We start from the raw sequence: 14,035 nt of genomic DNA, 5'->3' as shown, positions 1-14,035 counted from the left end.
ATAATATATTAAGGGTTAGGATTCACTTGCACATTATAAAACTATTTTAGTTTTACACATCGTTTGATGAGTGAAAATATATGACCGGAACTAATTCCTTATTTTTTTTCTCTAAGTGAATATATTCACATTTTCTATTTTTAATTTCAATTTTCTATTTTCTGTATTCTATTTTCACTCTTCTAACAATATTAATTCTTTTAGTAATCTCTAAAGATTATTATATACTCTCATTTCAACGTTTATCATTATGATTAAATTCAAACACATATTTTATCGTAGATTTTTATTTTAACATCACAAACACCTAATCTCATAACTATAATATTTAATTTACTCATTGAACTTTAAAAATTGAATTATTTTGCTCATTTGATTGTTAATTTTCTAACGGTGTTATTATATGGATTAAATAAATACTTGTTAATTGATAAAAAAAATAATCAAACCCAACCCACGACCAAAGTATTTGTTAAGATTGAATTCGAATAAGAGAAAAGCAATTGTTATTCAATTTCAACATTTTATTTTATAATGAGAATTAAATGCAGAAAATATAATTAAATTTTATAGTTAATAATAATAATTAACAGATTATTCAATCGGCTAAGCCTTGGTGACGGTTTAACCCACCTAGACCGGGACTCAGGGGGGTGACCTTGATGCTCTCTAAGGCAGCGATGACACCTTTACAGCCCTTGGTGTCCCCTCAGACTTGTATGTTATTGGCGTTAACTGCAATAAATGTCAGTCATGAATTGTAATAGAACAACAAAATAGACATGTTAAGCAGTTTTATGGAGAATCTCTTGGACTATAGTCGTACCTTCTATCAGGTAAAACAGAGTGGTTCCCTCGTTGTCTAGAAATAGATCCGCCAGAACTGATATCTAAACATCTATTATTTGCTAACACAACGATATGATGACAATTTGCTAACACATATTTTTAACTTTTTATAAAACAAGTTAAATCTAAAATTTTTAACATAAGAAATTAAAATAAAGAAAAATCATACAATTCCTTTCATTGAAATTAAGAAATTATTATCAATAAAAAGTTATTACTTTAGTGAAAAAAATTAAGAGTTGAATTTAAAAATAGATTATAAAATTCTTTGTTTATTGTAATATAATCCCTCGGATCCATGTTAGAGATCATATCATAGGAATATTTTTCTCTGACGATGTCGGTTCTTCTAAAATGGTCAATAGACTATCTTCATCGGGAATTTTATATAAACGTAATCTATTTCAAATAATTATTAAGTTTAATTTCAATTAAGTATTAGTTGGATATTAATAAAATAATTTTATGGTTGTGAAAAATATATTAGTTGAGTAATTAATTAATGAAAAATAAACAAAAAAACGAATGAAAGAGAAAAATTGGAGTTAGTTTGTGTATATATAAATATGAACGCGTGATTTTATGTCAAGAAATATAATTTTTTTTAAAATTATATTAAGATTGTATAGATTTAAAATTATAAAATATTAGATATATTAAAAATATAAATTATATAAAAATTTAAAATTTCTCAGTATCTCTTATGTCAATTCATATATATAGTTATTTGATAAATTAATTTCACAAATGTTTTTAATTAGTCATCACATATATTTAATTAATATTTAAACATACACTTAAAAATACATAATAATAAATTAAAAAAATTCAAACGTCAATTTATTAATAATCATTGAGTAAATTGCATCATATGTCCCCAAACTATAACTCATTTTAAATTGGTCTTTAAACTTTTGAATATTTCAATTTCATCCCTAAATAATGACTCATTCTAAATTAGTCCTTAAACTTTTACTCATTCTAATTTCATGCCTAAACTATGACCCTCTTTCTAAATTGGTCTCCAAACTTTTGAATACTCCAATTTCATCTCCAAGTTCATCCAAATACGTAATTACTTTCAACCATAATTTAACCTAAAATTTATTTTTTCCAAACATATAATAATATAATGTGGCCTAACGATTTTATTAACAAGGGATGTGATTAGTGTATACGTATAATTTAGGATGAAATTGGAACATTCAAAAAGTTTGGGGACCAATTTAGAGTGAATGTCATGGTTTGGGGATGAACTTGAAATATTCAAAAGTTTGAGGATTAATTCAGAATAATAGTCATTGTTCAGGGATGAAAATAGAATATTTAAAAGTTTAGAGACCAATTTAAAATTAACTATTTAATAATTTTATGGAACTTGATGCTGACTTATGCATAATGGTAATGTCATAATTACAATATAGAGATATTCGAAACGTACCATGAACTGAAGAACAAGTTGGAATTGGCTGAAGCGAACCATTTCCCAGAACTTAACCGTCATATCAATCCAGCCTGCACAATCAATCAAATAAACTGAGTTCCAACTCAAATTTCTCCGACTTCATTTTGAGTTCACCCGGTTGAACTCATTTATATTAAATACAAAAATTTTCTTTTCTACACAGAGTAAAAGTTATATAAATATATAATAATAATAATAAAAATAAAATAACAAGTATATACATATAATAAAAATAACTCTTTTGCCAAACTCACAAATCATTTAAATTGAATATTAAAATAACTTGATACAAAAATAAATGTCTAAATTATATATTAAATTAATTTTAGGTGTTTAATTTTTTTGTTAAAAAATAAGTGTTTAACGTTTTCAACGTTACATTTTTAAGGTATATACATAATAACGATCGTTAAACAAACGTAACTGACATGTCATTTTTATAAATCTTTAAAATCTTTAATTTTATAAAAAAAAAACTATATATATTTAAAATAAACTCCATATTTTTCTAAAATAAAAAAATTCTAAATTCTAAAATCCTTAATTTTAAACTTCTATTATTAGTCATGGTAGATTATTACCACTGCTGTCATCGTCACTGACCAATTGTACCGTCACCCCCACTATGGCCGCCGTTTGCACAAACAAGTGGAAGCTTCATAACCTTGGTTGTTTATCATAGTAAAACAAAGTGGTGAAGACAGCAGCCTGTCCATTAGGCATTAGTGGCAAAGTGTCTCCGATGAATATCATTATAGCAGTAAAATAATAAGAACAAAACAAGTTAAATTTCCTCCACCAAATCTTCATATAATTCCTTACCACATCATCATCATCATCTTCCTTGTTTCTTCTTTTCTGGGTTTTCTTTGGATTTTTAGAAAGATAATGGAGTCTGAGCAGCGTCGGTTTTCGACTCGGTTTCCGTCGGTTTCAGGATTCTCTTCGTGGCAAATCACCCTTTGATAGTAGAAAATCAGTTTTTGGGGTTTGGCGAACGGGGACGACAGCGGGGTGACGGCGATGAGTGGATGATTGGTCGGCGGCGGGCAACGGCTGGTAACGAGGATTTAGATTGAAACACAAAATTCAAGTAGAATGACCAACCTTAATAATAACTCAGGTCTAAAGCTCGAAGTAAATGGAGACTTCGACCGTTCAAAAAACTCGTCGACGATACACAAATTACATTATCCATTATCGAGAAGGAAATGAAGGTATTTATACAAAGAACAGCTGCACGGAGAAGCCTGGTTGTCCAAATATTTGACCTCGTGAGCTTTTAAGATAATGTAATTAAGAGTATGATTGTTATTTTTAGAAGTTTTAGTTTAAGCATTATGTTTATAGCGAGTTGTAATATTCATTATCAAATAATTTGAAATTTTTTTGAACATATATTATCTTATAATTACTTCAAATTAATAAAAAATGAAATATTTTAAATATTAAAATTGTAACCTTACTCAATAACCTGAAAATTAACTTATTTTTATAATCCTAAAATCATGTGTTTAATAAAATTTTATATCAATAATCAATGTTAATAAAATTTTATAAAAATATAATTTTATGCACATTATGTGTATGACAAAAATCAATAATAATGATAACAACCAAGTTACATAATGATTTAATCTATAATAAAAGAAGACTGCGTAATTATCTATTTTTAAACCTTTTATTAGAATTAAATAATATTTGATACAAAAATTCGAGTCATCTTGTATAAATTCCAATGTCTAGATTAGACATAATTTTCAATTCTTAAATTGAAAGAATATATATTTAAAAACATATAAATTCATGATATTTAAAAATTATAACAACAATGATCGATGTTAGTTAAATTAATATTTAATTGGTGAATTTATTTTATTAATAATTGCACTCCCTTTTACCATTTTTTAAATTAACAGAATATTATAAATGATCAAGTTGAAGATGACTCAAGAGTTTAAAATATTGAAATTTGATTTAAATCTTAAATTAAAAATTAAAGTTTGACTCGAGTTCTAAAAATCTTAAAATTTGAATATTCTCAGACTTAGCTCGATTAAAGTTCGAACTCGAACTTAAACCTTAACTACATTAAACCTTATATATATTTTTAAATAACATATAAATGTTAATATTATTAATAATTTAAATTAATTAAACCTTATATATATTTTTAAATAACATATAAATGTTAATATTATTAATAATTTAATTTAAAAAGTTAAAATTTAATATATTATTCTTAAAATTGCTCACTAATTTTTCAAACTATATATCAAATAGTTCCCTGTATCTTGTTAACAACTCAAATATAATTCATTCAAATATTAACTAAACTTTAAATAAGTTAAAATTGAATAATTTATCATATCCGATCTCAATTATCGTCCTATGGACGGCTATACAATGCGTGGAGCAAAAGCAATTATCAATTTGTATCAACGTCTTGATCATCAGCAAGGTAAGAAAGAGACAAGGAAAGTGAAAGAGAAAATGACGAGTCAAATGGAACGTTGTTTGGCAGCCAAGGAAGTAAAGCAGTCAACAACACCCTTGTGGCTGTTGTTCTACATCACCCTTGTGGCTGTTGTTCTACATCAACCTTCTTCCTTCCTTGTACCACAAGAACATTTTTTTCTCATTTTAAATTTGAAATATAATATATATTTGAATAATATTTAGTATTGCACTATTGTTTTTCATTATAAATAATAAATTATTAAAAATAATATATTATTCCATCATTTTAATAATAAACCGTAGGGATTATCATTTGGCTTGGATTGATCACCTATAGAAAGCCATTTACACTATTGCTCAGATTACTTTAGTGTAAACTACACTAGTGATTCCTTATTTTTTCAGTCTATCCGATTTTAGTTATCGATTTTAAAAAAAGAACGGTATTGATTCATTATATTATCGATCCATTCGATTTTAGTCTACCAACTTAGACTTCCATTAATGGGTTAATGGGAGATAACGTCTGAGAGATTAAAATCGAATAGACCGATAACGTAAGATATTAAAATTATTATTTTTAACTGATGACTAAAATCTAATGAATCTAAAATACAAAGGACCACCCGTATAATTTATCCATTACTTTAATAACCTAAACTTTAGTGTGCGTTTGGTTTACGGAATGTAAGATTACCAGTGGGAATAAAAGATTACCAGGGAATAGGATTACTGGGAATGTTGTATTTTGTGTTTGGTTGGTTTAGCAAGAATGTAAGATTATCGTGTTTGGTTAAAGGAATAAAAGATTATTGGACTGTATATTTGACCAAATTGTACTTATTATATATTTGTATAATATTAAAATTTTTAAAATATTTATATATATTCTTTAAAAAATTAAATTCATAATATTTATATAATTTTTTTACAAAATTAAAAATATAAAAAATGTTTAATTAAAGGGTAAATTTTTTTTATCCCCTGAACTTCATATAAAATTTTAATTATAGACTTTTTTTTGTAAATCTAAAATAATTTAAGGATAAATTTGTAATTTAACCTTCGTAGAATTTTTATTATTCAATGACAGAAGAATGATATTTTTAAAAAAAATAAAAATTTAAGGGAATTTTAGTCCAAAACGCCGGTAATGTTACAATACCTAAGGGAATGGAGGTAATGACATTCCCGGTAATATACCCCAAAAAATCTACTATTGGTAATAAAACATTACCGGGAATGAGATTCCCAGCCAACCAAACATGGGAATGTGGGATTCACATCCCATGAGAATCCCACAATCCTTGAACCAAACACCCCCTTAGTGTGTTTTCACGAGAGAGGTGGCAACTGGCAAATAAAGGAAATAAACCAGTGATAGCTTTTGTATCCCGGGGCGGGTTACTCGTGGGAACGGGCTTATCATGTTAAAATTAAGATTTTATATGTGTGAATGGAATGATTTTCGTGGTAAAAGAATTATTGTTATTCTCTGATAATTTAGATTGGAGCACTACAGATAACAGAGAGCGAGCATTTAATTTTAAGAGTTTAAAAATTATTTTTAAATATATAATATATTGTAATTATCTATAAAAAAAAGTTACATTGATACACAATTTTATATTAAATAAATTTATAAAAATTTAAAAATAATAATATCTAAAATATATAATAATATAAAAATGATTGGTACGATTATTTCAACTGCCTCCTATCCATTCATGCTACCACTCCTAGTCCAACTTTGTAAACGTGCTTTGATTCCATTTACTAGAATCGAAAATGGAGGCGGTTGAAATGTTTATATTATTCTATCGTAAGTGATGGGATAAAAAGTGTTTTATTATTATTTAATTTATTTTTAATATTTTAGAGGGTCATGGCCCATTTGTCTTTGTCGTGACCGTTTTTTAGTTGTGTTCAAAATTGAGCTTCGACTTAAATGAAACATTAGAGCTGTCATCGATCATTTTTTTGTTGTAAAAAAAATTAGTTGATCGGACATCATTTTACCTGATATGCGTTTTACCATAAAATTATTGGATTTGAGAGTCGGTTACAGTCAAGGAATTATTAGCACCTTTGAACTGCTCGTTCGGTACCATTTTAATTTATCGGTTGTCTTAATTACGAAAATTAAAATTAAAATTAAAATATTCAATTCAAATTACTTACCTTTGATTAGTTAAAATTATTCCTGAAAAGTCAAAAGAATTATTCAATTGTGAAATAAATATATATAAAAAAATGTTAAAATAAAAAAAGAGTTAAATACAACAATATTGAAAGCAAAAAAGAAAAAAATTAGAAAATATTAAAATTTAAAAAAACAAATAAAACAAAATAAAAAAATGTTAAATTTTGAAAGAAATAACAATAAGGAGAAAAAAATAAAGGATGTTAAAAGAAAGTAAAAAAAATGTTAATAAAATACTAAATCAGAAAAGTAAATAAATAAATAATTAGATAAAAATTAAAGGATCAATTGAACTAAATTGAAATTTATGGATCTAATTAATACTAAAAAATGAGCTGCAAAAAAATGTTATGGAATAAATCGCAAAATATAATAAATATAATGAATGATTAAATTGAAAATTCAGAGTCAAAATTGAGGTGAGTGAACAAAACGAATTACACATCAAAATATAAGGAACTACAGAAATAATTTAACTATTAGCTAATTACAACCTAGTCCATTGGTTATAAATACCCAAAACCCAAAAAAATATTATTTTAAACCAAAACCCAAAAAAAAAACTTTCACCTCTCCAAAAATCTCTCAACCCAAGCCCACAACCGGCCAAAGGCTGGCCACACTTCGGCGAATCCCCTACCGTCTTGGTCACCATCGACCGTCGCTCCGGTCACTACCACCGGTGGTCGAAAAACCAAACTCACTCGAAACGTTCCTCTCCTTGTCGTGAGTCCAAAACCGATACTTAAATCCCCTAAAAACCCTTACACCGACGTAGATCTAAGTGCAAAGGTTGAGCCTTTACCTTTTCCGACGATGGTCTTTTGTTTTCCTCGGCGATTGTTCCTCTTCCGACGCTTGATTTTCTTTTATGTATTTTTTTGCTTTCCTTGTTGTATTGTTTCGTTTTCTTTACTGTGTATTGGGTTTTTTTTGCTTGGTTGGTGTTTTTGATTTTAGTGGTGCTTTTTGGTTACTTGGTTGCCTCTCGATCGATGATATTTGACAGATTTGGTGGGGTATTTATACCCCACCGCCGGTGTTCGTTGTTTTCGCCCTCAACGGGTTGTTCCCGTTATTTTCGGGTTGTTTGGTCGTTTGTGCGACCGATCATCCCGAGATGGTTCAGTCCCGGGGATCTCTGCCTGTTGGTAACCACGTTAGCGCGTGGCCTTCACGTGTTACTCTTGATGCTTCCTGGTCGTTGGATCAAAGGGCCAGATCTAATGACCCTTGTTTGTGTGGTGCCCCTCTGCTATATCTGAAACCCTAATCAGGTTAGGACTGGGTCAGGCCCTTTACCCGATTAAACTTCTGCTGGACCCGTTTCTAGACCTAAAACAAAGAGAAAGAAAAAATGAAATACATAAATAAACAAATATAATGTAAATAAAAACCATATAAAAAATATATTTACTTTTTTTAAAAACTATATACAAACTTTCGAAAACGTTTTTTCAAATTATATATTATATTAAAAACATTTTAAAACTATATATCATATATATTTTTAAAAAAAATGTTTTCAAAATATTATATATATTTTCAAAAATGTTTTCAAAACTATATAATATATATATTTTCAAAAATGTTTTCAAAACAATATATTATATATATTTTCAAAAATGTTTTCAAAACTATATATTATATATATTTTCAAAAATGTTTTCAAAACTATATACTATATATATATATATATTCAAAAATGTTTTCAAAACTATATAATATATATATTTTCAAAAATGTTTTCAAAACTATATATTATATATATTTTCAATATTTTTTTCAAAACTATATATTATATATATTTTCAAAAATGTTTTTAAAACTATATACTATATATATATTTTAAAAAAAATTCTCAAAACTGTATATTATATATGCTAAATATATATTTAGTAAAATTCCGGACAAAAATAAGTGACTACAAGCCTATTAGGTTTACAAAGTATGAAAGTAACGAGACAAGGGAATGTCATGGCTCTATACAAAACTAAAATAAAATCACAACGCACAGAATCAAATACCATCAGGATACCATGCTCAAATACGAGTATAGAAAAAAATTAATTATATCATTTAATTTTTAATTGTTTCAATTTTAATATTAAATATTGATTTTGATTTTAATTATACAAATATATGATTAATTTGGTAGCGACATAGACGGATCAGGTGGTGCAAGTTGGCCCATGTGAGTCAGCACGAAACCAAATCTATTCCTCATTTTCACCGTCGTTGCATGTCGTCATTAGATGAATAGAGATGGTGAAGCTTTGGTGGTTTCGATTTCAGGTGGCAGTTTAGGATTGGGTAGTGAATGACAAAGGAGTAGTTTAGAGGAATAATTCTAATAGTCAGGATTTCAATGATGTGATTTTGATGTTGTAAAACTGATATTACGTCGTTTTTACACCTATTAATTTGTATTTAATTAAAATAATATACATACCATCACAGTGATAGAAAACAATCTTCGTATCATCACGCTGCTATCAAATTAATAATCCAGTGATATAATTGAATTCAAAACTAAAATTCAAGGTTAAAATTAAAATAATTAAAAGTTCAATAATATAATCGATACATACTTAAAAATTTAATAACATTTGGTATAATTTACCTAAATTTTTTATTTGCGGTTGATTTTTAGATTTAAATTTATAATATCCAAAATATATATGTTTTAAGTGTTATTAAAATTTTATTATTATTATTATTATTACTGATATAGATATTTATCTATAAATATGAAGTTTTGAATTAAATTTCAGATTAGAACTTACAACATAATTTATACTTTGATATTATAATAGAAATTGGAATTTTTGTATATTTTAAAGGTTAAAGTGTACATTAAGAATTTATTTAATGTTAAATTATTAAGTGGTCTCAATGATATAATCAGTTAGTTTAGTTGGATGAGGTATTAGGTCCCTTAAGCAAGATTAGAGATTCTAATCCTGGCATTTGCTAATAAAGCAAACTGGATTGGGAGGATCGCCCTCGCCTCTGTAGTACCCGAACTGGATTAATTAATCATCAGATACTAGTGATTAATTAAAAAAAAGATTCAAATTCAAACAGTTGAATTATAAGATGTGTGTGCGTTATTATATGTAAAAAAATATTATCTTATAATAATTATAGATTATTAATTATTTAATACTATTTTTATTATTATATTTATAGATATTTGCTTATAAATGCATAGTTTAGGGTTTCTTATTTATCATGTGGAATTTAAAACCTAGCAGTTACCACTCTTCCTCTATACGGCGTGCGAGCCACAAACGGACTGCTCCGTCTACTTCTTAGACTTTTCTTCTTCGTTTCGTTTGAAAGCTGAATCTTTGTACTTGGATTTCTTCATCTCTTTATGTGTGGATTTCACTCTTAGGTAATACCTTTTCCCCCATTTTTGTTAGTTCTCATATCTGAAGATACTAATTGTTTCTTTCAAGTTGAGAACCTTTTATGCATCCAGGTTAATCAGCTTCGTATGGCATTGATGCTTAATCAATGCCTTTCTAGTTTTCTTCGTATGCAGCTTTGATAGATGGTTTCTCTTACACTAGTTGTGACACATTTTTTCTTAGATCATGTAACGGCTAATTGATTCTGCTACGATTTTCTTTATTCCATACCATTTTATCAGCCGGAAGTTCTGATTGAATGACACTTCGTAACCTCATGTTGTAATTTCAATAGTATATGCAAATCTCATTTCCAATTTGGAGCTAAGACATTTGATCTTTGTTATTTTAGATTTTTACTCAAGTCCATTTAGCATGTAAGTTTAATAGTTTTTTTTACAGAAGCTGAATATATATATATATATTAGATTTTTACTTTTTCAGTAATTGTAAAGATCAAAGGTTGAAATAATTTTTGTTGATAATTCGTTTAAAAAATCTGTGCATCCATTAAAGTATAAGGTACTATTTTTTCTTAAAAAAAAACACTAAAGATCACCACCACATTTGCCAAGGTGGTCGTGCAGGTGGATAATCAATCCCTCCCTATCTAAGAATGATTGCTCTCATTTTTGTTTGTCACTTGCTAACTTTTTTTTATTCCCATTCTTTCTCTGAGTGCTTTGAAACTCTTCACTATCTGACCAGTGTTGGTTTTGATTGATTCTCATGTAACTTATTCCCTTGAAGCAATATAAAGTGTGTTGCTTTTAATTAAATTTCAGTCACAGCTTGTTTGGTGCAAATCTGGTGCAACCATAAATTAAACTTAAGTTTACCATGTATTAGCCCAGACCCCTCCCCCTCAACCCCACAAAAAAAAAATAACAAAATAAAAAAAAATATTAATAACATGCATCAGTTTGTTTATCTGTTAGTAATGTTGTTTTTATCATTTTTATTCACAGGATCAGCTTGATATAGGAATGATTAGAATATAGTATATTTGTGCTTGAACTTTTAATGGCGGTTTCATCTCTCCCTTGTATTCAACCTGTAAGAGTTCCTTTTAAACCCTGTTCCTTATTTTCTGCTGGTGTTTGTAGTGGATTTAACAAGAAAAAGATAAATGGGAGATTTTTGCTTCGTGGAAAAAATTAGAGAAAGATTTCCACCTTTAATTAAAGGTAATTTTCTTTTGTGTCGTCTATTATTATTTATTATTGATGTATCTTTCTTGATTAAACATCAAACTTTTTTAGTATAAATTATGTATTTGCTTGTTTAATCTATAATAATATCGAGGGTTATGTTGTCACGGAACTGATTAATTTAATAGTTTTGCAAAGCAAAGATTTAGTACAGGGCTTACCCAGATCCTTGCAGGAAAATGTTAAATTTTGTATCTTCTTTGGAAAAAGTGTGAAATATTATCTGATCTTGTTTGTGCATACTTTATGAATGTATTTGACGTGTGAAATGAATAGAAGATACAAGCTAGGTCGGTCAGCTATTATTAGGGATTGTAGATATTTGCTAGAGAAAAGGATTTATTAAAGTTTGATTTGGTTTGATCAGTCTTATGCTTGGTGCATCTTCACTCATATGATTGCTTATTTCATGCCTTGTGCCTAAGACAACATGAGATGAGAGTGCTATTGCCTGAAGTGTTCCTTGTTCCCATGGCAGCATTGTTTATGAATATAGATGTATTTTTAGGTATTTATTTGTGAACTATTATTTAATATTTAGTTGTTTGTGTCCCATGAGTCCAACTAAACACTTCAGGTGTCTACCATTATCATGATTGTACAGACTTTCATATCTGGATAATTAAAGGTGGGGAAGGAATTGATGGTTTGAGATCCCATCCATCTAATAGCATCCATCGCAGGAATCCAACTGTTGTTCATTTTTATATACATATACTTTTAGTTATGTCTGTGAACTATCATTTAACATTTAGTTATTTGCATTCTATGACTGTGTCCAACCAGATGTAGTCAGGTGTCTACCTGTGATATGATGGTAGGGACTGTTACATGTCTGGAACATGAAGATAGGGGAATTGATGGTCTGGTTTTCCAGTCTATCTATTAGCCATCCTTGACGGAGTTCATCGTTGCCCAGTACTATGTGTTTAGTTATTACTTGAGCTACATATGGACCCTACATCTGTCAACTCCTCTTTGTGTGAATAGTCAATCTATACATTCAAGTATGAAGGTCATTCTATCAAAAAAAAAAAAAGTATGAAGGTCATTCTCATTTTGGATATAGTGGAGCATGTGTTGTAAATCTGTTCTTTTTTCTAGGGTCAGTATGCATTTAGAAATGCTTTTTATTCATCTATATGTTTTGAGTATAGATGCATTTTTTTGGTATACATTTGTGAAATATTATTTAATATTTAGCTGTTTGCTTCCATGAGTCTAACCAGATGTAGTCAGGTGTCTACCTTTGCTTATGATGGTAGGAACTGTTACATATCTGGAAAATAAATGATAGGGAAGGAATTGACGGTTTGCGTTTCCTATCTATCTATTAGCCATCCCTTGATGGAGTCCATCGTTGCCCAATATTATGTGTTTAGTTATTACTTGAGCTACATCTGGACACTACATTGCTCTAGTACCTTGTTATATTAGTGATCATTCTATACATTCAAGTGTGAAGGCTATTCTTATATTGTATATAGTGGGACACATGCTGATCTGGTTTTTTCTTTGTTAAAGGGTTAGACATTTTGAATTAAATGGTAATAAGTAATAACACTTAATAACTGCATCTGGAAATACATTTCTTCCATATCATTTGAATGTAGATGCATTTTTTGTCTTTTTCTGTGAGATAGTATGTAATATTTAGATTGTTTTCCATGAGTCTAACCAGATGTGGTCCAGGTGTCTACATTTGCTACTATGGTAGAGACCGTTACATATCTGGAAAATAGAAGATAGGGAAGCAATATCTATCCCTTGAAGGAGTCCATCGTTGCTCAGTACTATGTGTTTAGTTATTACGTGAGCTACATCTGGATTCTACATTTCTCAACACCTCTATATATTAGTGGTCATTATGTTCACTCAACTCTCAAGTATGAAGAAGCCATTCTTATTTTGTATACACTATACAGTGGAATGTGTGTTGTGAACCTGTTTTTTCTTGAAGGAATTGGCATAGTGAAGCAAATAATAATAACACTTAACATACGCATTTGACAATACTTTCCATGCTTCAATATATTTTGAATATAGATGCAATTTTTTTTGTTTATATCTGTGAAATATTGTTTAACATTTAGCTGTCTGCTTCCATGAGTCTAACCAGATGTAGTCAGGTGTCTACCTTTTCTTATTATGGTAGGGACTGTTACATATCTGGAAAATAAAAGATAGGGAAGGAATTGATGGTTTGTGTTTCCAATCTATCTATTAGCCATCCCTTGATGGAGTCCATCGTTGCCCAGTACTGTGTTTAGTTATTACTTGAGCTACATCTGGACACTACATTGCTCTAGTACCTCGTTATATTAGTGATCATTCTATACATTCAAGTGTGAAGGCCATTCTTATTTTGTATATAGTGGGACACATGCTGATCTGTTTTTTTTTGGTTAAAGGGCTAGACATTGTGAAGTAA

The sequence above is a fragment of the Hibiscus syriacus genome, unplaced genomic scaffold (genome assembly GCF_006381635.1).
Source record: "Hibiscus syriacus cultivar Baekdansim isolate YM2019G1 unplaced genomic scaffold, ASM638163v2 tig00011079_pilon, whole genome shotgun sequence".
NCBI lineage: Eukaryota > Viridiplantae > Streptophyta > Magnoliopsida > Malvales > Malvaceae > Hibiscus > Hibiscus syriacus.
The sequence above is the reverse complement of the archived record's forward strand: the minus strand, read 5'-3'. Positions refer to the sequence as shown.